Here is a 14,646-nt window from a genome sequence, read left to right on the forward strand (position 1 = left end):
TCAACACCCCATTCTACTTGACCTTGTTTCAAAATGCTGCGCAAGACACCAAATGCAGTCCCTATGGTATTGTTTTGGAAATAAAGCACCACTCTTCCCACAATCAACACAGCCATGATTAGATTCATAATATCCAAATCACCTGACTGACAAACTTGAGTTTAAAGAAAACGTTCTTCCGGAGTTTTGTGTTCAACAAGAAAATAACTCAGTATTATGAACAAATTGTCTTTAGCCAACAGCAAGTAGGAAATATGGGATACTAACTTCTAACTCTACAGCTTAAACTCTATCCCTTCTTAGCACACACAAACAGGCAAGACATAGATATTAAGGATGGAAAAAAAGGCATTCCAATGTCACCAGTCTGGTGAACAGGAATTCATAAACTGCTATCTTTCTTTTCCTTGCAATTTCTTCTTAGTTCTTTGCTGTTGACACAAGGTTGTTTGGCCAATGACGCTCCCTTTTATTAATTGGTTGAAATTTCATCCTTTTACTGTCTTTAGGCATATTTTATTTCTTCTTCAACACAGGAATTGCAAAGAGAATCAAATGGAAGACTGAGATATAACTGGAGATACAGGTGAGAAACGGAGATTTGTACGGTGCTTTCCTTTTGGAAGTCAGGTTCTTCTTTGCTCCTCTGGCCACATACAAACCATAATGTCTTGATTAGAAGCCTATCAAGGAATTGTTATCAAGCAATTTTCATTTGGAAAGCGTGTGTAACATATGCCTTTTGCTCTCACTGTTTCAGAGAAATGCAATATTGTATGTAACTCAACTTCCAACACCTCTTTACACAGTCACCTTGATTTAAAGCAGTGCATTTTTATTACTACACAGTCCAAAAACAAAGTGAAATAACTCTACAGAGACTGGTATCCCATCACCAAATCACCTTTATTTACACCTGGAGGTTCCTTGACACAATCCAGCTCTCAGAGTGACAGAATGTCTGATATTCCTATTTCTTTTTTTTCTTTTTCTTCTTCTTTTTTCTCTTTTTTATTTTTTCTTTTCTTTTTTCTTTTTTCTTTTTTTTATAACCCCCACACTACCGCCTAACTGCGGTAGTGCTTATTTTTTCCCCAGCACCCATGGTGTGTGTGTGTGTAGGTGTCCGACACAGTGAGAAACACAAGGTGCACGAATCTTTATTCAATTTCCACCACCAGGAGGATAGGAAAAACACTCGAGTGGCCAGTGACAAGCACTGCCCTTCACACCAAAGGGCAATGCTGTGTGATCAAAACAGTGAAGGGGAGGGTAGGGACTAAATCAAAATAGAGTTGGAGGGGGAAATATTCCTATTTTTTTTTCTCTTTTTTTAAAATTTTTTTTATTTTTTGACTCCTGTTTATATATATTTTTTTCCCCTTTTTTTTAATCCCCACACTACCGCCTAACTGCGGTAGTGCTTATTTTTTCCCCAGCACCCATGGTGTGTGTGTGCAGGTGTGAGACACAGTGAGAGACACAAGGTGCACGAATCTTTATTCAATTTCCACCACCAGGAGGATAGGAAAAACACTCGAGTGGCCAGTGACAAGCACTGCCCTTCACACCAAAGGGCAATGCTGTGTGATCAAAACAGTGAAGGGGAGGGTAGGGACTAAATCAAAATAGAGTTGGAGGGGGAAATATTCCTATTTCTCTCTGTCAGTCAGGGCTTCCTGATTGGACCAGATTAACAGCCTCTATCAGGGAATTCAGTTTTTATGAGGTCCACCTGGCTGACCTTGTTACAATTGCTACATCCCTCTGCCTCTGAGTCTGAGGATATAGGCTGGTGCTTCTTTCTGTAACTCCTCCTGAGGCTTTTTGCTGGGTGTCAGGTTCCTCCAACTCTGCCTCTGTTATGAGCAGCATATACAGTAGCTCACCTCTTGTGCCTGGAGCACCTTGGAAGAAATTCATTTTCTTTCTCAGGGGTAAAAGCATCATGGCGACAACATCCACCAAATCCATCTCATATTCTGCGGTATCTTCAACACTGGATGGAGAGGGAGAACCTCTGGGCTCTGGAACAGTTGGAGAAAGGCTGTCAAGAAGCCAAGTATGTTTGCTCCCACACAAGTGCCTCCAATACTTGAACTCATTCACAAATTCCTTTTAAAGATAGCCGCGGTGACAGGAATCCCATACTGTGGTAAGAACTTCTGGCTATGGTGGGTGGGAGAATCGGGTTGCATTGGACATTCGGTATTAGAATTAGAATTCCTACAGTGTGGAAACAGGCCATTCCATCCAACAAATCCACACTGACCCTCCGAGGAGTAACCCACCCAGACCTGTTCCCCTATCACTCTGCATTTCTCCTGACTGATGTACCTAACCTGCTCATCCCTGAGCACTAGGGGCAATTTAGCATGAGCAATTCAGCCAATCTGCACATCTTTGGACAGTGGAAGAAAACCCACACAGACACGGGGAGGACGTGCAAACTCCAAACAACCCAATGTTGGAATTGAACCCAGGTCCCTGACGCTGTTAGGCAGCAGTGCTAACCACTGACCAACCATGCCACCCTGGTGTTGCATGTGGATGTGGTAGGCAATTAATGAGGAGAGTTTGGGAAGATCATGCAAGAAAACTCCCTGGACCTCAAGAGGGAAAGCCTCCATCGAACTTGACAGAAGTGATTTTTAAGTAAATTCAGCTCCATTGGTCTCATTTCCTTTACCTCTCCTACATGTTCAGGAACTAAGTATTCATCAGAGTTATTACAGAGCAATATCTGAGTCAATACAACTAGAAATACAATTTTTGATAAAACCCCAATTTCATTTTCCAGGTTTCAATTGTATCATTATATTGTTTGACCTGTAGGTTAAGTGGCTTAAGGACTTAATTTAGGAGATGCCACGCTGTGGCATTTGGACCAGGGTGATAGCAGTGGAAAACATTGCAATGATTTTACCCTTTGACTAATATGTTGAAATCTGCCCTCACCATGAAAGATTCTGGTAAAATATATATGAGTCACACCCAATTGCTCCTGTAGAATATTTTAACAAATTATGAGCTCTTATTCCTACCTTTACAGATCTGTCAGGTTTATTTGGGACTTCAGTAATAAAAATCACTTCTAAAAGGGGAACATATCTCACATTCTTTACCAAAGGAAAGTACATTTCAGAAAATACAGCAGACAATTTACCTATACATTGCTATACGAAGATCAGACTGAAACAGTGATCCGCCTGCTTTGTCCCCACTTTACAGTGATTGCTCGGAGCACCCCTTCCTAAATGAGTTAATTGTTCTGTGAGGCAGGGATTTTTTACTTTTTCCATACAAAGAAGCCGTGCTTTCAATCTTTCACACTATCCAGTCTCCAGCAAATGATCAGTTTGACCATGAGCAAACATCACAAACATACCTTGATTTTCATATCAGTTAAATAAATTATATCTCCTTGGAAAGTGGCTTATCTGCTTCTTTTAATGAACTTTGATCTTAGCTCCAACTTGCTTGTGTGCTTTATGCCAGCGGAACAGTTATATGGTAGTTACACAACACAATTCTACAGCAATTACAAATTCAGTTGCCAAACAGCCACTTTAACACTTATTCACAGACTGTTGTTACACAAGGCTTCAGTTTTTCAGTGTTACTGTGACAGTTCAATCCATTACTGCTGAGTTACAACACATTCATCAAAACAGCCTTACATAAATCTTTCAGCAAAATACAGAAACATTTTAAAATGGTGGCCTATCCACTCATGAAGTCACCATCAAATTTCATATGTTTTCTCCTTATTTAATTTCATTGAACTTCATCTTGGCAATCCCAGCATATTTTGGGTTAATATCTACAAATTCTTGAGTCATACTGGAAGGCTTGTGATTAATATTCTAAAGTTACATACATTAAGTTCTCAAATTGCATTTTGTATCCCTCCTTAGCTCCAGAACTTCCTGCTTCTGTAACCTCTTGTTGGCCTACGCACTGGATTGAATTTTGTTCTCTTCCAGGTTGAGTCATTGTTTTATTCAATCCTCTACTGTATCCATTTGCTGTAATGGAGCCTTTATTTTACTGTCTCAACCCTACATTCTGCTCCTATAGCTTTCTTCATTCCAATCCCCAATGAAGCCTCCCTACATTATTTCTCTTTTCTGTGTCTTCAATCAACTATCAAATCATTTTTGCACTGCTCCACAATGCCCTACTCCATTTCTATGAAATGCTGGTTGACTTCAAGCTGCTACATCAGTGCAATATTTTGTGGAACAGGATCTTTTGAGTTCAGATTGTATCTTGCATTTACATACAGTTTCCAACTTGTGCCATTGTTGCTGCACACTTACGTGTGAAGGCAGCTGACTCTGATAAGAAAATGATTTTATCCCAAGAATAGTGACTCTCATGTTATTAAAATGGTGTACATTTTATTCTACAGGGTGTGTGACATCATCATCATCAGGATTTATCATTTGTAACATCAACAGAGGAAGCTGAAATGAACGTTTGATGTTTCAACAGGCTGTTGGGTTCCATCCTCACACAAAAGATCCTCAAAAGATTTTATGGTTGTGCAGATGGAGAAATGCATGTTACGGCTTGTCCTCAAACATTGAAATTGAATGATAAGTGTTGTTATTGTTGTAAATGAAAATTAACACAATATTGAATGGATTAAATTGGATAACGGCACCCAAAGTAAATGAACAATTCAAGCACGAACCATGAAGATGAATTGGATAATGCGCTAGTTAGCAATTGTGTTGTTAGAATTCAATGTACTAATGTTGGCTTGTATCATAATTAACCACAGTTAACTTTTTAACTTAATAAATGGGTTGGTGTAGAAAATGGGTTATTGCCAGTGACAGATGATAAACAATAAAACACAGAGAACTATACAAAAGAGAATAGTTGGATTATTTGTTAATGGAAACAGGTGCAGTAGTGTCAGCAAATAACCTGAACATGCTAAGAGTTTGATTTCAGAAGCAAAAAATGAGGGATTCGCACGGTGCTGTGGTAGTGTCCCTGTCTCTGAAACATGAGGACTGGGGGCAAATCCTAATCTGCTCCTGAGAAGTGTGCTAACATCTTTGAACATTTTGATTTGAAGCAAAGTTTGGATTCAGTGAACAATAACCTTGTTTGATTTGTTAAAATGTGAAAGTAAATGATTTTTAAAATTCCTTCGGGTGAAGCTGGCTGGGCCAGCATTTGTTGTTTCCTTTCCATGGAAAATGTGATGCCTTTGTGAACCGATGCAGTCCTTGGGATGTAGGGACAGCCAGAGTGCTACAAGGGATGGAGTTGTAAGAGTGTGGCCCAGCAACCCTGAAAGAACAGATATATTTATGAGTCTGGATGAGATTGACTTCAAAGAGAGCTTTCACGTGCTGGTGTTCCCATTTAGCCACTGCCCTTGTCTTTGTAGATAGCAATAGTTGTGGATTTGGAACATGCTATCAAAGGAGCCTTGGTGAATTTCTCCTGTTTATCTTGTAGATGTTTCATTATATTGCTACTGAGCTTTAGTGGTGGAGAATTCAAATATTTGTAAATGTGGTGCCAATCAAGCGGGCTGCTTTGACCTGGATTATGTCAAGCTTCTTGAGTATTGTTGGAGCTGCACTCAGCAAGTCAAGTAGGGAGTCATTGTCCTGACTGTAACTTGTAAATGGTGGACAGACGTTCGGGAGTCAGGAGGTGAGTTATTCTCTGCAAGGTTAATTGCATCTGACTTGCTTTTATAGTGACAGTATGGCTGTGCTAGTTCACTTTCTGGTCAGTGGTATCTCCCAGGATGCTGATATTGGAGAATTCATGAATAGCAATGCTGTTAAACGTCATGGGGTGATGGTTAGATTTCTCTCTTTCTGGAGCTTGTCTGCCTGGCACTTGTGGTGCATGAATAAAATTTGACAGCCCAAACCTGGATATTGTCAAGGTCTTGCAACAGTTGGACATGGACTATTTCAGTACCTGAGGAATCACAAATGGTTCTGAACATTGTGCAATCATAAACAAAACACCCATTTCTGACTTTGTGATAGAGCGGCTGAAAATGGTTGGGCCAAGATCACGATGTCAAGGAATGCAGACACAGTTTGAGCTGAAATGACTGACTCCCAACAACCAGGAACTATCCACCTGTGTGACATGTATGACTCCAACTAGCAGAGAGTTTAACCCATGATTCCCATTGACTGTAGCTTTGCCAAGACTCCTTGATGCCACACTCAGTCACAAGTTGCTTTGATGTCAAGGGCAGCCACTCTCACCTCACTTTTAGAATTAAGACTAGATATGGGAGGACTGCAGAGCTTTGGTATAATCTGCTGGCTGTGTGATCCCATAGCTTTGTGTATTGTATGTTGCTTCTGCCCTTTATCATGATAATAATCCAATGTTATAGCTTCATCATTGTTAGGTATGCCTGCAGTTGCTTCTCATGAGTTCCTGTACTCTTTATTGAACTAGGTTGATCTCTTGGCTTGACGGTAAGGGTAAGGTTGATCACTTTCTGGACCAGGTGATGACAGATTGTGGATTCTGTTAGTGGACCACAGTGCATCATAGCTGAACAGAAATAAGTTGCTAAATTTGTTTGAAGACTTATCCTTTTAACATGGTTGTCATCATTCTGACCATCTTCCAGTCTTTTGAATATTTGACCTCTTGTAGAATTCAGTGTGCTCCTGTTTTTTCTCACTATTCCATTTTCCATCTTCACAAGACAGAATTGTAAATGTAATGCTTTATTAAGGATGTTGCCTTGAAGATGTTGATCATGATTTCACACTGAATCATATGGCTGGAGTTCTGGTGTATTTTATACTCTGTAGTGATCATTATAATTGCTTGTTTTATTTGCTCAAATACAACACTCTGTGGAACCCAAGTGAAACATATATAACCTCAGTGGTTGACTGGGTCTGACATCTCTTGATATGAACAATCATAAATCAACAAGTTATCTACAACATTTACATAATTTCCTTGTTTAGAATAATGTCTTATAGCAGGGCTGAATGGTATATGTCCTATACTGGATTAGTGGTGCTGGAAGAGCACAGCAGTTCAGGCAGCTTCCCACCATCTGAGAAAAGGAACTGGAAGTGACTTCACCAGAGGATATGATATCACCACAGGAAATGACATCACCAATCGAAAGAAACTCAAATATATAGAAAGCAGGAATTTTCAGCATTGCTTTGCATGAGGTCCACTGAAGATGTTACCTAATAAGGTAACAAAACGTCTGGAAATGAACCTACGTCCAAAACCTCAACCTGAACTACAAATCTTCTCAAAACCCACTAATATATCGCTATTCCGTCAATGTCATTGGGTCAAAATCCTGGAATTCCCTTCCTAATGGCATTAGGAGTTAACCTACAGCAGGTGGAATATTTGCTTTCCAGCATCTGCAGTCATTGTTTTTACCCGGTATATGTCCTAGCCATCCTTTTTTGTGGGTTTCATCAATTTGAGCACATTCCTTCTCTGAACCTGTATATTTTTAATCACAGTTAAATGCTTCTTCAAGATGATACTTGACTATCCATATTTGGTTGTTCATGAAGTAAAGGTTTCCAATTCTTCAGGTCTTTAGTGGTTATCTCAAACATGAAATAGAAATTCAAGACGTTCCCTGCAAACTTTTCACAAGCCTAAGATAATGCCTTTAATTTTACGTTGTCTCAGTCAAAGACTACAATGTGAAGTACACCAGTATACATTGACTATCCCTCCGAACCTGGAAAATGAAAGCTCTGAATTCAGTTGATAAAGAATTGACACTAAAAATGAGAGGCATTTATGCATTACAATAAGCCACTGTATCCAGTGAGTTTAACATTTGCCTGAAATTTTCAAATGACTTATGTTGGCTTTCTTGCGAGATGATGCAGGCCTTATTTGGCAATTGTGAAGTTGGATAAGAATTTCTCCAATTGGTTCACTATCCCCATAAATCTCGACAGCTCTGTGACATTTCAAGAATGTGGAACTTCTTTAATCATTCTTGTTATGATTCCAGCCGATGCTAAAACATGACAAGCTAGGTCCTACTGTTAAAAAAAACCTTAACAAAATACAGGTTTGATGTTCCTTTTTGTTTCCTGTGGAGGTAATTCACTGAATAAATTCACAAGACATGATCAAAATATATTTACAAATATAAGAATTTAATACATGAAAGACAAAGAAAGCATAAAATATATTACACTATTCAAGGTCTGTTTGAGTGATCTTACAAATGCCAGAAAGATTCATTCCTTTTATCTCCACCAAGAACTTTTTTAGCATGTGATTTGATACCACATTATGCGTTTGTTTTCATGATGGAATGGTTGAGGAGAAGACAAAGTTTAAACCATCTTCAGGTTTAGATTTCAAGACTCTCTAAAGTTCCATGCATTCTAATCCACTCATGCTGTGGTATTTATACTCAGTGATGTGCAGCTAGAAGATATCATTATAAGGTTACTTCAGAAAACCAAAACCCCCTCTAGTATCATTCATGTGACTTCTTCAAGAGCTTTCTCAAGGGATCTATCACAGAGGTAAATTGCAAAATTAAAGCTGACTGATTCACCATATTTATGGACTGCTGCAATTTATATGACATGAAAAGCCTGTATAGCACACAAAACATAAGTTGCTTTTAAGGAACAACTGGTGAGCTGCAGTAGCATCTCCCAAACCTTGACCCATAAATGCACACAGGATTAATTGATACTATTTACTAGGGATCAATTTTGTCCATGTAACCACTCCCCCCACTTCCAAGTGACCCCTTTGATGAGGAGAGTCCAGTAGCCCAGACTGTGAGATTCTCCAACATCGCTGGCTTCCCCCAGATACAGGATGCTATTGACTGCATTCCCAGTTCTTACCCTACCAACAACCTTCGTTATCAATAGAAAAAAGCTTCTACTCCAATAAAGCTCAAATTGTATGTGACTGTCGATGTCAGGATTTGGAGGTCTGCGCCAGATGTCATGAAAGCTGCCATGTTGTTGATATTTTTGAGAACCTATAGGCTCTTTCATCTTGTCAATTTCTCCTACAGGGAAAGAACGAGGGCAGTCTTCGTGACTGACTGTGGACACCTTTCTATAACACCCAGACTGACACAAGATGAAGATACAATACTGCTCATGTTTTCACCGGACCACGGTGGAACAGACTACTGAGTTCCTTAGACTGGAGGCTTGATGCTTGGATTGCTTAGGCAGAACCTTGCAATAAAGCTCAGAAACTCAATCTCTCCTGCCCCTTGGATGCTGCCTGACCTGCTGTACTATTCCAGTGCTACCCTTTTCGACAGTAAAGCTCAGAAAATGTATTTCATATCATTATGGCTTACTGTGACCATCACAACTGGAGTGAAGAAAGGAGATGTATCCTGAATGCAGAGGAATGGAGGAAGTAACAGCAATCTGCTGAGAATGAAGATGTGAATGAGAATCAGAGCACTGATGAGGAGAGCCGTGCAAGATGGAATGACAAGGCAATGTATTATGGAATCTGCCTTGTTGGAGATAACCTGATTAAAACTGATTTAAGAATGAGTGTGCTGGATTTGGACTTTGTTTAATTATTGTCTACCATTCTATAGGTAATGTGGCAACTAGCTCCTGCAATATGTAAAGGATACATGGGACTTGTTATTGTTGCAACCCTTGACTTCTTTTTTGCTGAATAATTATTTTGTCATCCATCTGATTGTACACTGGCTACCCTAGGAAAGACAATGGTTTAAAGGTATTGCCACTGGACCAGAGATCTAGGCCAATATATTGGGAAAGTGAGATTGAAGCCAACCATGGCAGATGATCAAATTTGATCAAAATTATTGGAGTTTGAAATTAAAATCTAGGCTAATGGTAACCATGAAGCCATTGTTCATCACTGTAAAAGTTTTTTTCTCATGGGAAGCTAGGGAAGAGATTGCTGGACCCCTTGCTGAGATATTTGTATCATTGATAGTCACAGGTGAGGTGCTGGAAAACTGGAGGTTGGCTAACGTGGTGCCACTACTTAAGAAAGGTGATAAGGAAAAGCTAGGGAACTATAGACCGGTGAACTTGACATTGGTAGTGGGCAAGTTTTTAGAGGGAGACCTGAGGGACAGGATTTACATGTTTTTGGAAAGGAAAGGGCTGATTAAGAATTTGTGATTTTTGAAAAGATCTGTAGCTCAGGTTGAGGTTCAGGTTGTAAAGTTTGCTCGCTGAGGTGGTAGGTTTCTTCTAAGCCATTTCGTCACCATGTTAGGTGACATCAACAGTGAGCCTCTGGTGAAGTGCAGGTGTTCTGTCCCACTTTCTATCTAGATATTAAGGTGGGTGATATCATTTATGTTTCTTTTTTCTCAGAGGTTGGTAAATGCGGTTCAAGTTGATGTGCTTACTGATGAAGTTCCAGTTTGAATGCTAAGCTTCTAAGAGTACCTGTGTGTGCCTCTGTTTAGCCTGTCCTAGGAGGGATGTGTTGTCCCAGTTGAAGTGGTGTCCTTCTTCATCTGTGCATAAGGATACTGGTGATAGCTGGTCATGTCTTTTGGTGGCTAATTGGTGCTCTTGTATCCTAGTGGCTAGTTTCCGCCAAGCACGCCAATGTAGTGTTTGTTGCCGTCCTTGCAGGATATTTTGTATATGATGTTAGTTTTGCTGCTTGTTGGTACAGGGTCCTTTAGGTAACTTTGTGGGCTACCATGATGCCAAAGGGTAGTAGTAATCTGGTAGTCATTTCTGAGATGTCTGATGTATGGTAGTGTGGCTAGAGTCTCTGAGCGTATTGTGTCTTCTTGTTTGGGTTTGTTGTTTTAGAATCAGAAGACTGTTTATTGGTTGCCTGTTTTTCTCAAATAAACTGTATAGGTATTTTTCTTCTATTGCTCGTAGTTTCTTGGTGCAGTAGTGTGTTGTGGCCCGTTTAAATAATGTCCTGATGCAGCTCCATTTGTGGGTGTTGGGATGATTGCTCCTGTAGTTGAGTACCTGGTCTGTGTGTGTTGCTTTCCTGGAGCTGCATCAGGACATTATTCAAACGAGCACTACCAACACACTGAAACAGTTACTCATGAACCTAAAGGACCCTGGAGCAACAATCAGCAAAACAAATGTCATTTAACAAAATATCCTGCAAGGACTGCAACAAACACTATGTCAGACTGACAGGCTGGAAACTAGCTACCAGGATACATGAACACCAACTAGCCACCAAAAGGCATGACCAGCTATCACTAGCATCCTTACACACAGACGAAGAAGGACACCACTTCGACTGGGACAACGCATTTATCCCAGGACAGACTAAGCAGAGACAACCACGGGAATTCCTAGAGGCCTGGCATTCAAACCGGAACTCCATCAATAAACACATTGATTTGGACTCCATTTACCAACCTCTGAGAAAAAGAACCAGAAATGATATCACCCACCTTAACAGACCAAGACACCTAAAACAAAATTGGGACAGAGCACCAGCACTTCATTGGAGGCTCACTGATGATGTTACCCAGTATGGTGCCAAAATGGCTGAGAACAAGCCTATCAGCTCAGCGAGCAAACTTACAAAACTGAATAGGGATAGTCAACATGGCTTTGTGCGTGGGTCACAAACTTGACTGATTTTTTGAAGAAGTAACAAAGATGATTGTTGAAGGCAGAGTGGTGGACATGATCTATAAGGACTTCAGTAAGGCGTTTGACAAGCTTCTAGGGAACTGAAGCGGGAGCTGGATAAACTTTGGATCATTCGGGAGGCCGAAGCTGTGGTAGATAAGAGTTACAGGGAAGTAGTTATTCCTAGGCACGAAGAAAGCTGGGTGACTGTTTGAAGGGGGAAAAACAGTCAGTGGAGGAATCCCCTGTGGTCGTTCCCTGAAAAACATGTATAATGTTTTGGATATTGTTGAGGGGGACAACTTACCAGAGGCATACATTGGGGTGCAGGTCTCTGGCACAGAGCCTGTCCCTGTTGTACAGAAGGGAAGGAGGGAAAGGAGGAGAGTGTTAGTCAATGGGGACTCAATAGTTAGAGGCTCAGATAGAAGGTTTGTTGGGAGTGAACGAAACTCATAGTTGGGGTGTTGCCTTCCAGGTGCCAGGGTCCGTGATGTCTCAGATCGTATCTTTGGGGTCCTGAAGGGAGAGGGTGAACAGTCTCAAGTCATTGTCCATGTAGATACCAATGACATAGGTAGAAAGAGGGATAGGGGTGTAAGGCAGGATTTCAGGGAGCTAGGGTGGAAGCTGAGAGCTAGAACAAACAGAGTTGTTGTCTCTGGTTTGTTACCCGTGCTACATGATAGCGAGGCAAGGAATAGGGAGAGATATCAGCTGACCACGTGGCTGCAAGGATGATGCAGGAGGGAGGGTTTCAGGCACATGGATAATTGGGCACATTCTGGGGAAGGTGGGACTTGTACAAACAGGACGGTCTTCACTTGAACCAGAGGGGTACTAATATCCTGGGTGGGAATTTTGCTGGTGCTATTTGGGTGGGTTTAAACTAGCTCAGCAGGGGGATGGGAACCTGTGGTGTAGTTGCAGTGTACAGGAGGATGAGAGTAGGAAGGACAGGGACAGAATTTCAGGGTCACAGGAATGTGCTGACAGACAACAAAGTGGTTTGAAGTGTGTTTACTTCAACTCCAGAAGTGTCTGAAATAAGGTAGGTGAGCTTGCAGCATGGATAGGTACCTGGGACTTCGATGTTGTGGCCATTTCGGAGACATGGATAGAGCAGGGTGAGGAATGGATGTTGCAGGTTCCAGGGTTTAGATCTTTCATGAAGAACAGGCAAGGTTGTAAAAGAGGGGGAGGCGTGGCCTGTTAGTCAAGGATAAAATAACGGTGGCTGAGAGAACTTTTGATGAGGACTCATTTACTGAGGTAGTGTGGGCTGAGGTTAGAAACAGGAGAGGAGAGGTCAAACTGCTTGGAGTTTTTTTATAGGCCTCTGCAGAGTTCCACGGAGGTGGAAGAGAGGATTAGCAAAATTATTCTGCGTAGGAGTGAAGGGAACAGGATGGTCATTATGGGGTACTTTAACTTCCCCAATATTGATTGGAAATGCTTTAACTCCAGTACATCAGATGGATCAGTTTTTGTCCAGTGTACAGGAGGGTTTCCTGGTGCTTGGTAATGAACCAGGCCAGGTTTTTGATTTAGTTGTAGGTGAGCACTTTGGAGAGAGTGAACCTAATTCAGTTACGTTTAGTTGAGCGATGGAAAGGGATAGGTACATGCCACAGGTAAAGAGTTGCCGATGGGTCAAGGGCAATTATAATGTGATTAGGCAATAATTAGGATGCATAGAATGGGGTAGCAAAATGCAGGGAATGCAGACAATGGAAATGTGGGGCTGGTCTAAGGAACAGATATTGCGTGTCCTTGATAGGTATGTCCCTGTCAGGCAGGGAGGAAGTGATAAGCTAAGGGAACCATAGTTTAATACAGAAATTGCATCTCTTGTTACGAAGAAGAAGGAGGCTTGTGTGTTGATGAGGCAAGTTGGTTCAGATGAGGTGATGGAGAGTTGCAGGTCAGCTAGGAAGGATTTAAAGAGAGAGTTAAGAAGAGCAAAGAGAGGACACGAACAGTCTTTAGCAAATAGAATAAAGAGGAATTCTAAAGCTTTCTAAAGGTATTTGAGGAATAAAAGGATGATTAGGGTAAGAATAGGGCCAATCAAAGACAGAAGTGGGAAGTTGAGTGTGGACCCTGTGGAGCTCGGAGAGGTGCTAAACAAAGATTTCTCATCAGTTTTCACTCAGGAAAAGGAGAATATTGTTGAGGAGAAGAATGAGGTCCAAGATATTAGACTAGAAAGGATCGAGGTTAGTTACAAATAGGTGTTATCAATTCTAGGAGGAGTGATAGTGGACAAGTCCCCTGGGCTGGGTGGGATTTATCCGAGGATTCTCTGGGAGGCTAGGGAAGAGATAGTAGAGCCTTTGGCTTTGATATTTGAGTTGTCATTGTCTACAGGTTTGGTACCAGAGGACTGGAGGATTGCAAATGTTGTGCCCTTGTTCAAGGAGGGCAGTAGAGATGACTCAGGTAATTATAGACCAGTGAGTCTTACTTCTGTTGTAGGAACGGGTTTGAATAGGATAATAGGAGATAAGATTTATAATTATCTAGCAAGCAACAATTTGATTTCAGATAGTCAACATGGTTTTGTCAAGGGCAGAGTGTGTGTCTCAAACCTCATTGAGTTTTTTTGAGAAGGTGACCAAGCATGTAGATGAGGGTAGGGCATTTAATGTTGTATACATGGACTTCAGTAAAGCCTCTGATAAGGTTCCACATGGTAGGCTGTTGGAGAAAATGCAGAGGCATGGAATTGAGGGTGATTTAGCAGTTTGGATTAGAAACTGGCTTTCTGAAAGAAGGCAGCGAGTGGTGGTTGATGGAAAATATTCATCCTGAATCTGATTACTAGTGGTGTGCCACAAGGATCTGTTTTGGGACCACTGCTGTTTGTCAGTTTTATAAATGACTTAGACACAGGCATAGGTGGATGGATTAGTAAATTTGCAGATGACACTAAAGTCGGTAGAGTAGTGGACAGTGTGGAAGAATGTTTTAGGTTGCAGGGCGACTTGGATAAACTGCAGAATTGAGCTGAGAGGTGGCAAATGTAGTTCAA

At 41.1% G+C, this 14,646-nt stretch overlaps 1 long non-coding RNA gene across 1 annotated transcript in view; it reads left to right on the forward strand.

Moving 5' to 3' along the window:
• The window catches only part of LOC140467382 (uncharacterized), a 30,680-nt gene extending 25,823 nt beyond the window's left edge, over positions 1-4,857 (forward strand). The window contains exons 2-3 of the long non-coding RNA XR_011955437.1: positions 510-586; positions 4,415-4,857. This is a non-coding gene — a long non-coding RNA (uncharacterized lncRNA). The remainder of the gene's footprint in view (positions 1-509; positions 587-4,414) is intronic.
• Positions 4,858-14,646: the final 9,789 nt, after the last annotated feature.

This window comes from Chiloscyllium punctatum, chromosome 45 (assembly GCF_047496795.1).
Source record: "Chiloscyllium punctatum isolate Juve2018m chromosome 45, sChiPun1.3, whole genome shotgun sequence".
In the NCBI taxonomy this organism is placed as follows: domain Eukaryota; kingdom Metazoa; phylum Chordata; class Chondrichthyes; order Orectolobiformes; family Hemiscylliidae; genus Chiloscyllium; species Chiloscyllium punctatum.